General features: G+C 42.7%; 1 non-coding gene across 1 annotated transcript; it reads left to right on the top strand.

Moving 5' to 3' along the window:
- The first annotated feature begins 261 nt into the window (after window positions 1-261).
- Window positions 262-367, top strand: LOC122044567. The gene has a single exon (XR_006129602.1). It is a non-coding gene; the product is annotated as a small nucleolar RNA R71 (small nucleolar RNA).
- The last annotated feature ends 11,055 nt before the right edge of the window (window positions 368-11,422 follow it).

The raw sequence follows: 11,422 nt of genomic DNA, 5'->3' as shown, positions 1-11,422 counted from the left end.
TAAAAACTCATAGACGGTTGAGTTACAATTTCTTTGACAGACTCTATAGTATTTATGGTTTGCACTTCTTGAATGTTTGAGGGAAATTTCATCCAACTTATGTTTGCCCATTCATGGAGGTTCAATGTCACTTAATCAATTAACATATATGCTTCATCTACACTTTTGTCCATAAAAGAACCTCCAGCTGATGAATCCAATGAATTCTTGTCTGAGAAAAAAATTCCCCCATAGAATATGTGCAGGATCAACCATTTTTCAAAACCATGATGAGGGCACTGTCTTAGAAGACTCTTGAATCTATCCCATGCTTCAAATAATGATTCTCCATATGCCTGAGCAAAATTTGTTATGCAATTCCTCATATACACTGTTCTGCTTGGAGGAAAAAAATGATTCAGAAATTGCTTCTCCAATTGTTCCCAACTTGTGATACTTTAAGGATGGAGAGAATATAACCAAGTCCTTGCTTTATCCTTGATACTAAAAGGAAATGTCATCAATCGAACTACATTTGCTGACACTCCTTCACATTTCACTATATCACAAATCTCTAAAAATGTTTCAAGATGCAGATAAGGACTTTCTGATACTTCTCCTCCAAATTTGTGACATTGTATCATGCAAATTAAATCTGGGTCTAGTTGAAAACTTTCTGCTTCAATTTGAGGTTGCACAATGGGAGATAAAAATCTTGCAGAAAAGGGTGTAAAAAAATTTCTCATGGACCTGCTTGACATGTTAGTGCTCATGGATATTCAAGGAAAAAAAATTATAAAAAGAATCAAAGACAAGTAATAAAATGCAATATGAAAAGCAAGAAAGAAAATGCAGAATTTAAATTGTAAGCAAGAAAATGCATAATGAAAACAAGAAAGAAAAGACAAGAGGAAAAAGAAAAATATCTAGAATAATTCATATGCTAATCAACTAATGTGTTTATAAGTTCTTGTTATTCTTGAGGCCTTTACGACGTTTGATCTTCACATACACAAGAACAAGATTGCAAGATATGTTTACAAAAGAAAAAGAAGAAAGAAACTAAATCAAAAGAAAAACAGAGAAAAGTTAGACTAGAATGTTATAAATCAAAAATGCAGAATTAGCATTGCAACAAAAAGAATTGAAAGAAATGTTATACAAGAAAGGAAAAACTTATGAAAACATAATTCTAAAGATTAGTTACAACTATGCAAATGAAAAGAAAAGTTATGTTATGTTTAGGCTAACTCAATTGACAATCCCTAATGTTATAGTGCAGTCCCCGACAACGACGCCAAAAACTTGTTGACTCTCTGCAAGTATACGAATATGTCGTAAGTAATAATAAAAGATATCAAATCCATAGGGACTAAAATAAGCACTAAAGATGTCTCAACACGAGTAAGTTAAATAACCAATCAATTGATTTACAAAATCTAAGTGTAACTATGAAATGTAAACAAAGAAATGAAAGAATAAGAAACAAGAAATAGGGCAACGATAAAGGGTATGTTCTAGGAGTTTTGGTTTCGTTGTAAGGATTGTTCAATATAAATGATCTACAAAATCTTATTCCTCAATAGTCCACCATTTGTAGAAGGTTGCCGGTTCTCTCTTACAATAGACAAACGGTCTAGGATTGAAATCTATACCTAAATGTGATCAATTAGGAATGAACTTATATTGTCCTTACACGGGCTTGCCTGTCACGTGCGTCCCTCGGAAAATCAACATAGAATCCATCACTCCTCAACCGCATTAAGATATAATATATAAACACATACAATCTATCCTACCTTCTTGAAATACCTAATTTCTCCTTCAAGATTACCCCTCAAACGTCCTTACATGGGCATGTTCCTATCATGAACGTCCCTCGGAAAATCGAATGAGGTATTACCTCTACAAGATCCACAAGATAATCAAACATTCAATCAAGCATGATAATTAAGCCCTAATCACAATAGTCCACACAAGAAAGAATAGATACAAACAGGACAAAATCAAAGAAATAGGAAATTGGCACATCCACAAGAGTTTTACATCAAATCATCCTTACAATTACTCCCTCCATCCTAGAACAAGAAATCTACTCCATAAAACAAGGAAAGAAACCCCAAGAGATGAAGATTACAAGCATTCTTACCCCTCAAATCCAAGAAAAGAGAGAAAGAAAACTTATCTACAAAGAAGAACGTCTTCAGATCCAATCCTTCCTTTCATCGGAGTCGATTCGGTGAAGATCCGCCCTTAGATTGCTGAAAATCCCTCCAAGAATGGTAAGGAACGCCCCAATCTTGTTTCCCTCCAAAAAGGGAGAAGATCCCCTTGGAAATGAAAAAAAACCTTTATATAGAGGGGGAAAATCGGGTGCCACATGACCCCAGGACCTGGCCGTGTGTGGGACACGGCCTGGCTCACTCCCCTCTCTGCCTGTCTCACACGATCGTGTGTGAGACACGACTATGTCTGGCTCTGCCACTGCACTCCTTGCACGACCGTGCAGATCCACACGACCTGCACTGCCTCCGGCTCTGGAGCTCTTGCACGAGCTGTGTGAAGCACATGACTAGGGCATTCTTGGCCTCTGGAATTATTGTACGGGCCATGTATAGCACACGACCAAGGCACTCTTCAGCTCTGGAAGGCTTGCACGGTCGTGTAGTGTACACGGCCTGGCTTCCTCTGGCTTCTCATCTTGGCACGGCCGTGTGAGGTTCACACGGCCAAGGCCACTTCCTTTCCTGCTACAATTACACGGGCAGTGATCCACATACGGCCTGGGCAACCCCCCATGGCAGGGTCGTGTGAGGTACAAGAATAGTGTCTTCCTCCTTTGCTTCGCTTGCAAATTTTGCCTTCAACACGAAACCTTCACCAAATTCGACTCTTGTGTACAGAAAATGCACAAAAGCAGATCTCCGAACAAAAATAGTAAATATGTTAAAAGGAAAGCTGGAAGTACGAAAATACGTAGGCAAAACATGTACAAAGTGTTGGACCCCGTGGTAGTTTTGATGTGATCAACCAAGTTGGTTAGGTCCTGCTGTGTTTGATCCCTGTGTCTGAGCGTGCAGGAGCTTAGGAACACAGGAAGTCGAGCGGAAGACGCAGCTAGCGAGAAGGACGGCACGGGAAGGGAGCCGACGGGCTCGGTGCGTCCGAAGGACGAGAGAGCTGCGGAAGAGTACTCCGGTGAGCGTGAAGAGCGTGCGCGGCGTTCGAGTGATATCAAGCCGGGACGGAAGGCTGCTCGAGGAGAAGGCCGAGAATTGGGTTCGGGTGAGCCCTATTCCGGTTGGTCGCAATCACCCAAACGAACGAAGCTTCGGAAGCTAAAGAGGAGAAGAAAAGAAGACAAAAGAGGCTGAAATTACTGTAGCAGTAACCTTGAAGGCGCCTTAAACACATTGAAGGCGCCTTGAACACATTGAAGGCGCCTTGAATGATTGTTTAAGGCACCTTGAGCAGTCCAGTTTGACCGTTTGCGCTGCGGATAAAGTTTTATCCGCAGATCGAGTTGGAGGCGCCTTAAACCTTGTTGGAGGCGCCTTGGACCCTCGAGATAGACTTTCCAGGAGCTATAAAAAGGCCCCTGGAGCTAGGAATTCAACAACAACTCAAGCAATCATTGTGTAGTCATTCCTAGCAATAGTTCTAAGCTTCCAAAGTGTAAAACGCTTCTCCGCCTTCAGCAAAGGAGATTTTTCTACTGAGCTTTTTCTTACTGCCCTGGATTAACAACCTCCTTGGTTGTAACCAGGTTAAATCCTGTTTTCTACTTAATTTCTATTTCCTTGCTTGGTTTAATTTTATTTCTGCCTTTACTTTATTTACTATTGCATTAATTGAGTTGAAATCCGAGGAGGGTATTTTTATTTTGTGTTTTCAGCAATTCACCCCCTCTTGCCGGCCTCCGCTGCACCAACAAGTGGTATCAGAGCCTGATCGCCTCAGAAGGACTAACCGCCAACTGAAGCACTACGATCAAGACGATGGCCGGAGCGTGTTAGAATCCTTCGTACTCGGCTAGAGAGGGGGGTGTGAATAGCCGCCCCAAATCGCTCGTTTCTTCCTACAATTCGTTAGCGCAGCGGAAAAATAAACCAGAAACAAAAGGAAGAATATCAAACCTTAACACAGCTATGTACGAGGTTCGGAGATGATGCTCCTACTCCTCGGCGTGTCCGTAAGGTGGACGAACCCAATCAATCCGTCGGTGGATGAGTCCCCGGAAAACCGGCTAATAAAAACTCCTTCTGGGTGGAGAAACCTCGCCACACTTATTTGCAACAGCAAACAGGAGTACAAGTACAAAGAATAAGCAAGAAATACAATAAGAATACACAAGCACTCTACCAATCTTGCTTTCTCGTCGATTGGAGTTCAGATGAAGCAGCAGCAGCTGTTCCAGTCGGGGAAGCTCACGCGAAGCTTTCGGAAGAACTCAACAGAGCTCTTATCGCAGCCCACAAATCTTCAGCAGAAGGGAGAAAAGAAGGAAGAAGGAGAGGTATACAGCAGCAGCCCTCGACCCCTTTATACCTGCGAAGAAGAAACAGCGAAACAACGAAGAAACTAGCCGTTGCGTCGCAACGGCTAGAACCCTGATCGGTCTGTGGACCGATCAGGCAACATCCTGATCGGTCTGCGGACCGATCAGGAAGCTCCAGCTTCATCCTGATCGGTCCATGGACCGATCGAACCTCTGATCGGTCCGGGGACCGATCGGGCTTCGATCGGTCCCCGGACGATCAGGCCCTCTGCGCCTCGATCTGTTGCCGATCGACTCAGATCGGTCACCGGACCGATCAGTTAACACTGATATGCTACGATGTGTTCGATCGGTCACCGCACCGATCGAATATTTCAGTATCACCGGATCGATCACCAGATCGATCCAGCTCATGGTTTTCGCCCAAACCAAGTCCAAACCAACATCCGGTCAATCTTGACCTGTTGGTACATTGCGCCTAGCATCCGGTCACTCCCTTGACCTGCTAGGACTCCCCGCTAAGTGTCCGGTCAATCCCTTTGACCCACTTAGACTTTTCTCTCCGTACCAAGTATCGGGTCACTCCTATGACCTACTTGGACTTCCCATCACCAGATGTCCGATCACCCTCGATCCATCTGGATTTTCCCTTGCCCGGCTTCACTTACCAGGACTTTCACCTGGCTTCACTCACCAGGATTTCCACACTGCCTAACATCCCAGTTAGGACTTTCTCACTGCCTGGCTTCACTCACCAGGACTTTCCAACTGCCTAACATCCCAGTTAGGACTTTCCCACTGCCTGGCTTCACTCACCAGGACTTTCCAACTGCCTAACCTCCCAGTTAGGACTTTCCCACTGCCTGGCTTCACTCACCAGGACTTCTCCGTGCCAAGTCTCCATACTTGGACTTTTCCCGTGCCAAGTCTCCATACTTGGACTTTTCGCGTGCCAAGCTCCCTGCTTGGACTTTTCCAGTGCCAAGTCTCCATACTTGGACTTTTCCAGTGCCAAGCTCCCTGCTTGGACTTTTCCCGAATCAGATCAACCAGGTCAACCTTGACCTACGGTTGCACCAACAACCTCCCAAACATCTATTCTTGTCCCATATCAAGAATAGAACTCTCTCACGAGTGTCAAACATCAACATGCAACTCAACTAGGTCAACCTTGACCTAAGGTTGCACCGACAATCTTCCTAAGTCAAACATCAAAATACAACTCGAGTCAGGTCAACTCGAGTCAGGTCAACCAGGTCAACCTTGACCTAAGGTTGCACCAACAGAGCGAACATCCATCCCCCGAAGTTCGACGGAGACTTCGCCACATGGAAGCGCAAAATGGAGGTATTTTTTAAAACAGACTTTGATATTTTAATTACTATGAAATATGGTTTTGCAGCTCCTAAAGACAAAGAAGAAAACACATGGAGCAAAAAGGAGCAAGCAGATTTCGTCGCCAACGGAAAGGCTGAGTTCCACCTACTTAGCGTTCTGCCGCCGCAGGAGGTAAACCGGATCGGAAGCTACGACTCCGCGAAAGATCTCTGGGAAAAATTCCTGGAACTTCACGAAGGTACCTCCGAAGTGAAGCTAGCAAAGCACGACATCCTCCGGAACCAGTTGACGAACCTCCGGATGAACCAAGGCGAGAAGGTAGCGCAACTCCAAGCGAGAATCAAGGAGCTGATAATGCAACTAACGAACCTTGGAGAAGAGGTAACCAACCGGGACTCTATCCGGTACGTGCTCAATGCCTTCCCGAGAACTCCAGAGTGGGCCTCCTTAGTAGATGCATACTACATCTCTAAGGACCTCGAGGTAAGTACGTTAGAACAGTTATTTTCGACTTTTGAACTTCACGAATCTCGAGTTTCAGAGCCAAATGGAGTAGAGAAGACCGGTCAGAACATAGCTCTAAAGGCAAAAGTAATCGGTTCTGACTCCGAAGCCTCGGGCGATGAATCCGAAGCAGCACTACTGGTAAAACGGTTCAATAAGTTTTTTAATTCTAATAAATTTAGACCGCAGAAAAAGAGGAATCAACAAAGAAAAAGGACGGTTCGCTGCTACAACTGCAACGAAGAAGGGCACATCAAGGATGACTGCCTGAAATTAAAGAGAAAGGAGAAAGAAAGGGAAAAATCAAAAAGCAAGAAACCAGAATCCTCCAAGCACAAGAACCTGAAGGCTACTTGGTCAGATTCATCATCCTCCGAGTCAGACATCGAAGAATTCTCGGGACTAGCACTGATGGCCAACCATCAGCTAGAAGAAACGTCTAGCTCAGAAATGAGCATAGATGAAGGGGGAGGAACATCAGAAGGAGAAAGCAATGATGAAGGGGGAGCATCGCAAGATGAGGTAAGTAAGGTACGTGCCCTAAACTCTAAACAGTCTTTTGAGTTTATTAAAGCTTTGTCTAAAGAATTAGATCAATTAGAAAAAGAAAATAAAAATTTGAAATCTGAAAATAAAAATCTAAAATTAGAAATTGAGAAATTAAGAAATAGTACATGTTTAAATAGATTTCCAAATTCAAAAATTAAAGTTTATGGAAAATTGAACTGGTATATTAGAAACCATCAGGGCCAGCTTAGAAGGATACCCAAAAATTATGTACCCCCTAAGTATCTGAATAACCCTGTAGGTAGGAACCTCTATTGGGTTCCAAAATCTGTGCTTAATTAATTTTTCAAAAATTAAAAGCTTACAGTGAGAAAATTAAATATTGAAATTCTTTATGAAAGCTTTGTCTAAGGAAGTGGTTGTTGCTCCAATAACCAAGAAGGCCTAGTGCCTCGCCACGACCTGGAAGCTAAAATATTGAAAAAAATGTTTAATTAACTTTATGAAAAAGCATTAAACTAGAATTAAATAATGCTTTAAAAGTTCTTAAATCTTTTTAAAATTCTAAAAAGTCAGATTGTGAAAATTCAAAAATTTAAATTTGACTTAGAAATTTTTTTATTGACTTAGAATTTTTTTAAAATTCAAAAATTTGACTTAGAAATTTTTTTTGGAAAAATTCATATTGACTTAGAAAATTTTTTTTGAAAATTCAAAAATTTGACTTAGAATTTTTTTGTTTGAAAAAATTCATTTTTGAATTAGAATTTTTTTAAATTCTATACATTTCACTTAACTTAGGTTATTTTTTTAACCCCATTTTTGCTGTGATCAAAGGGGGAGAGAAAAATACAAGTTTAGGGGGAGTTAGAAAATTTTGAAATTTCTGTTATTATAAAAAGTGTTGCAATTTTACTAATTGCAAAAAATTATGCTTAACTTGTTAGTTTAGTAATTTTTTCTTTAAAATTACTTTTTATGTCTATTTTAACCCTAACTTGAACTTGGGTTGATGCACATCAAAAAGGGGGAGATTGTTGGACCCCGTGGTAGTTTTGATGTGATCAACCAAGTTGGTTAGGTCCTGCTGTGTTTGATCCCTGTGTCTGAGTGTGCAGGAGCTTAGGAGCACAGGAAGTCGAGCGGAAGACGCAGCTAGCGAGAAGGACGGCACGGGAAGGGAGCCGACGGGCTCGGTGCGTCCGAAGGACGAGAGAGCTGCGGAAGAGTACTCCGGTGGGCGTGAAGAGCGTGCGCGGCGTTCGAGGGACGTTAAGCCGGGACGGAAGGCTGCTCGAGGAGAAGGCCGGGAATTGGGTTCGGGTGAGCCCTATTCCGGTTGGTCGCAATCACCCAAAAGAACGAAGCTTCGGAAGCTAAAGAGGAGAAGAAAAGAAGACAAAAGAGGCTAAATTACTGTAGCAGAAATTACTGTAGCAGTAACCTTGAAGGCGCCTTAAACACATTGAAGGCGCCTTGAACACATTGAAGGCGCCTTGAATGATTGTTTAAGGCGCCTTGAGCAGTCCAGTTTGACCGTTTGCGCTGCGGATAAAGTTTTATCCGCAGATCGAGTTGGAGGCGCCTTAAACCTTGTTGGAGGCGCCTTGGACCCTCGAGATAGACTTTCCAAGAGCTATAAAAAGGCCCCTGGAGCTAGGAATTCAACAACAACTCAAGCAATCATTGTGTAGCCATTCCTAGCAATAGTTCTAAGCTTCCAAAGTGTAAAACGCTTCTCCGCCTTCAGCAAAGGAGATTTTTCTACTGAGTTTTTTCTTACTGCCCTGGATTAACAACCTCCTTGGTTGTAACCAGGTTAAATCCTGTTTTCTACTTAATTTCTATTTCCTTGCTTGGTTTAATTTTATTTCTGCCTTTACTTTATTTACTATTGCATTAATTGAGTTGAAATCCGAGGAGGGGTATTTTTATTTTGTGTTTTCAGCAATTCACCCCCCTCTTGCCGGCCTCCGCTGCACCAACACAAAGTATGTGAATGTGTGTCAAAATATGCTAAACAAGTGTATACAATCTACGTACATTACAGACCGGTGGTAAAGTGATCCTTGAATAGATAGATGGTGCCGGTCGGGGGAGCATTTGGCCGATCGGATGAGAAAGGCAGAATAATCTCGTGGTTGGATGGAATTTCAAAGGCATTTCTAAGGTCCTCAGCGTCGCCCTCATCAAACATAGACTCCATGGTGGTATACCAGAGTCTAGGGATGGGAGCTGACGGCTGTGAAGAGCTTGCCATCTCGAAAATAAAGGAAAAGGGGGGCAGCCGAGAGGCAGAAACACAATCAAAGGAAAAAAAGTCGTTGGGGGTTTCACTGGAACCAAAAAACGAGTCAATTGCTCAAAAATGAATGTGATGGGGAGATAGCTTACTGGGAAAAAGAGGGGTCATCGGAAAAGGGGATGGAGGATCGCTGGAGAACAAAGCGCGCGAGATCAACAAGTCGCCAAAAGCACTCAAAGCAGCGAAAGTATGGAAGAGGCGGCGGCGAGGCGAGTTTATAAACCCCGGGCTCGGCCAACTGAGGTCGTCCAATCTAGGTCGCGGAAACCTAGGACGAGATCTCATCGTTGAATTCAAACCACCAAGCGTCGCAATCAATGTCTGTCACATCAGGTGTGCGACGGCAGTGGGTATAACATGTGGCATGCTACCATGGGTTGACAATTAATGCAGGCGTAGGAACCTGTTTTGCCTTAATGAGAGAGGATTTGCACGATTCCCAAGAAATCAAGATGACGTCAACACAACCCGCGCTCGCCCGAGGCATTCCACGAAAATTTTTTAACAAGTGCAAACCTCTGTCAAGGCGATCAGATATAAGAAGCGTACTTATGCATGTTCAACAAACTTCAGTAGGCCGATCGGCGAGAAACACCATATCCCTTTTGAAGTCCATACAACGATGAATGCATTTGGGAGGGAATCTGCTCACACAAAGGTCTAGTTAGTCGGACTACTGCCTCCTCTGACTAGACTTGGAGGGAAGACTTGTGATGTGGTGATTAGGCGGGGCCCCATCCTGCCGCTGCGTGGAGGTCAAAATCAAGATGGTCAACGGATGGGCGACCGGGTGGCCGATTGGGCGAGTTACACGCCGATCGGGAGGTTGAGCACCGATCGGGAGGTTGGGCACAAGGAGTAATCAGACTGACGCTCAAGGGACATGTAGAAGCCGAGCCGAGCGGCTATCCCGTTCGGCCCGACGATGGATGACATGGACAGGGGACTTTCAGCTGAGCGGCTCTCCCGCTCGGCGCGACAATGGACTTTCAGCTGAGCAGTTGTCTCGCTCGGCGTGGTAGCAGATAACGCAGGGATATTATAATTCTGGCGGAGCGGTCATTTCGCTCGGCCAAGCAACAGAAACAGCTGGATATCCTTCGACATCCTTTTGGGAGTTATAGTGTCGTTGACAGGCGGCATGGTCAGATAGAGGGACCGTACGACGGAAGCTTTCACACTCACTTCAAAGATATGGTCGACCCGTTAAGGTACTGTGTCAGGGACACTTTGCTGACATGTCTCTTCCGGAAAAGCTTGGAATAGTGTGCTCGTTTTAAAAAACATGCACACACGTTACAGGATCCCTATATAAAGGGGGGTCCAGGTATCGGGGGAGGTATGTTTTTCTCGCGATTTTTACTGTTGCACTATAATTCTCTCTGCTTCTTCTTGCTTCGTCGGAGACTGACTTGAGGGTCGAAGGGCCATCGCCGGGGACCCCCTTCCCTGGCTCAGCACTGATGCTGCTTGTGTTGCACGCGAGAGCGAAGTCCACCGGAGGTCAGCAAGAGTGCCACGTCTCCAACATCCGTCTCCCCGACTTTCAGATAGGATTATTTTTTAAAATATAAATAATAATAATAATATTAACCGTGATCATTTTTGAACTGAAATTGCTAAAACGGTAAATGAATCGAACATTCATGAATAAATTTAATATTCGACTTAGTAAGATTTTATTTATGTTTGCTTATTATATACAAAATCAATTAAATGAATAAGTTTGAATAATTCGTTAAATTATATATATATATATATATATATATATATATATATTCAATTTATTAATATTCATAAATAATATTAGTAAATAAAATTTTTATCAACATACTAAATAAATAAAAAATTTTTTCAAAATAAATAATAAATTTATTTTATCAAACTTAATAACCCATAAAAAAGTTTAAAGTATAAAATAAGATTAAGATACCAAACTCAAATCGAACCAAACTCAATTATTTTATTAATTTAAATAATTATTTTAATAATTTAATTTAGCTTAATTATTTTATTAAATAAATTTAAACGCCATAAAATTGGACTTACCTCGACCGTTTACCTCCTTAGAAATTGCCGAGTTTTGATTGAACCGGTCTGGTCCAGCCCCCCATCCACTTAAGCCAAGCTGCACGCTCGACCGGGTACAAGAGGGGCCAATGCGTGACAGACAATACGTGAGAAGAATATTTTCAAATTAGAATACTTCATCTCTCATTGAAAACCTACGGCGTTCGGTTGACGTCGACGGCGTGGATGAAAGCTAATCCCTTTTAAATTAGATCGTCTCC

This window comes from Zingiber officinale, chromosome 2A (assembly GCF_018446385.1).
Source record: "Zingiber officinale cultivar Zhangliang chromosome 2A, Zo_v1.1, whole genome shotgun sequence".
Lineage (NCBI taxonomy): Eukaryota > Viridiplantae > Streptophyta > Magnoliopsida > Zingiberales > Zingiberaceae > Zingiber > Zingiber officinale.
Note: the sequence above shows the minus strand (reverse complement) of the source record. Positions and strands in the feature narration are given on the sequence as shown.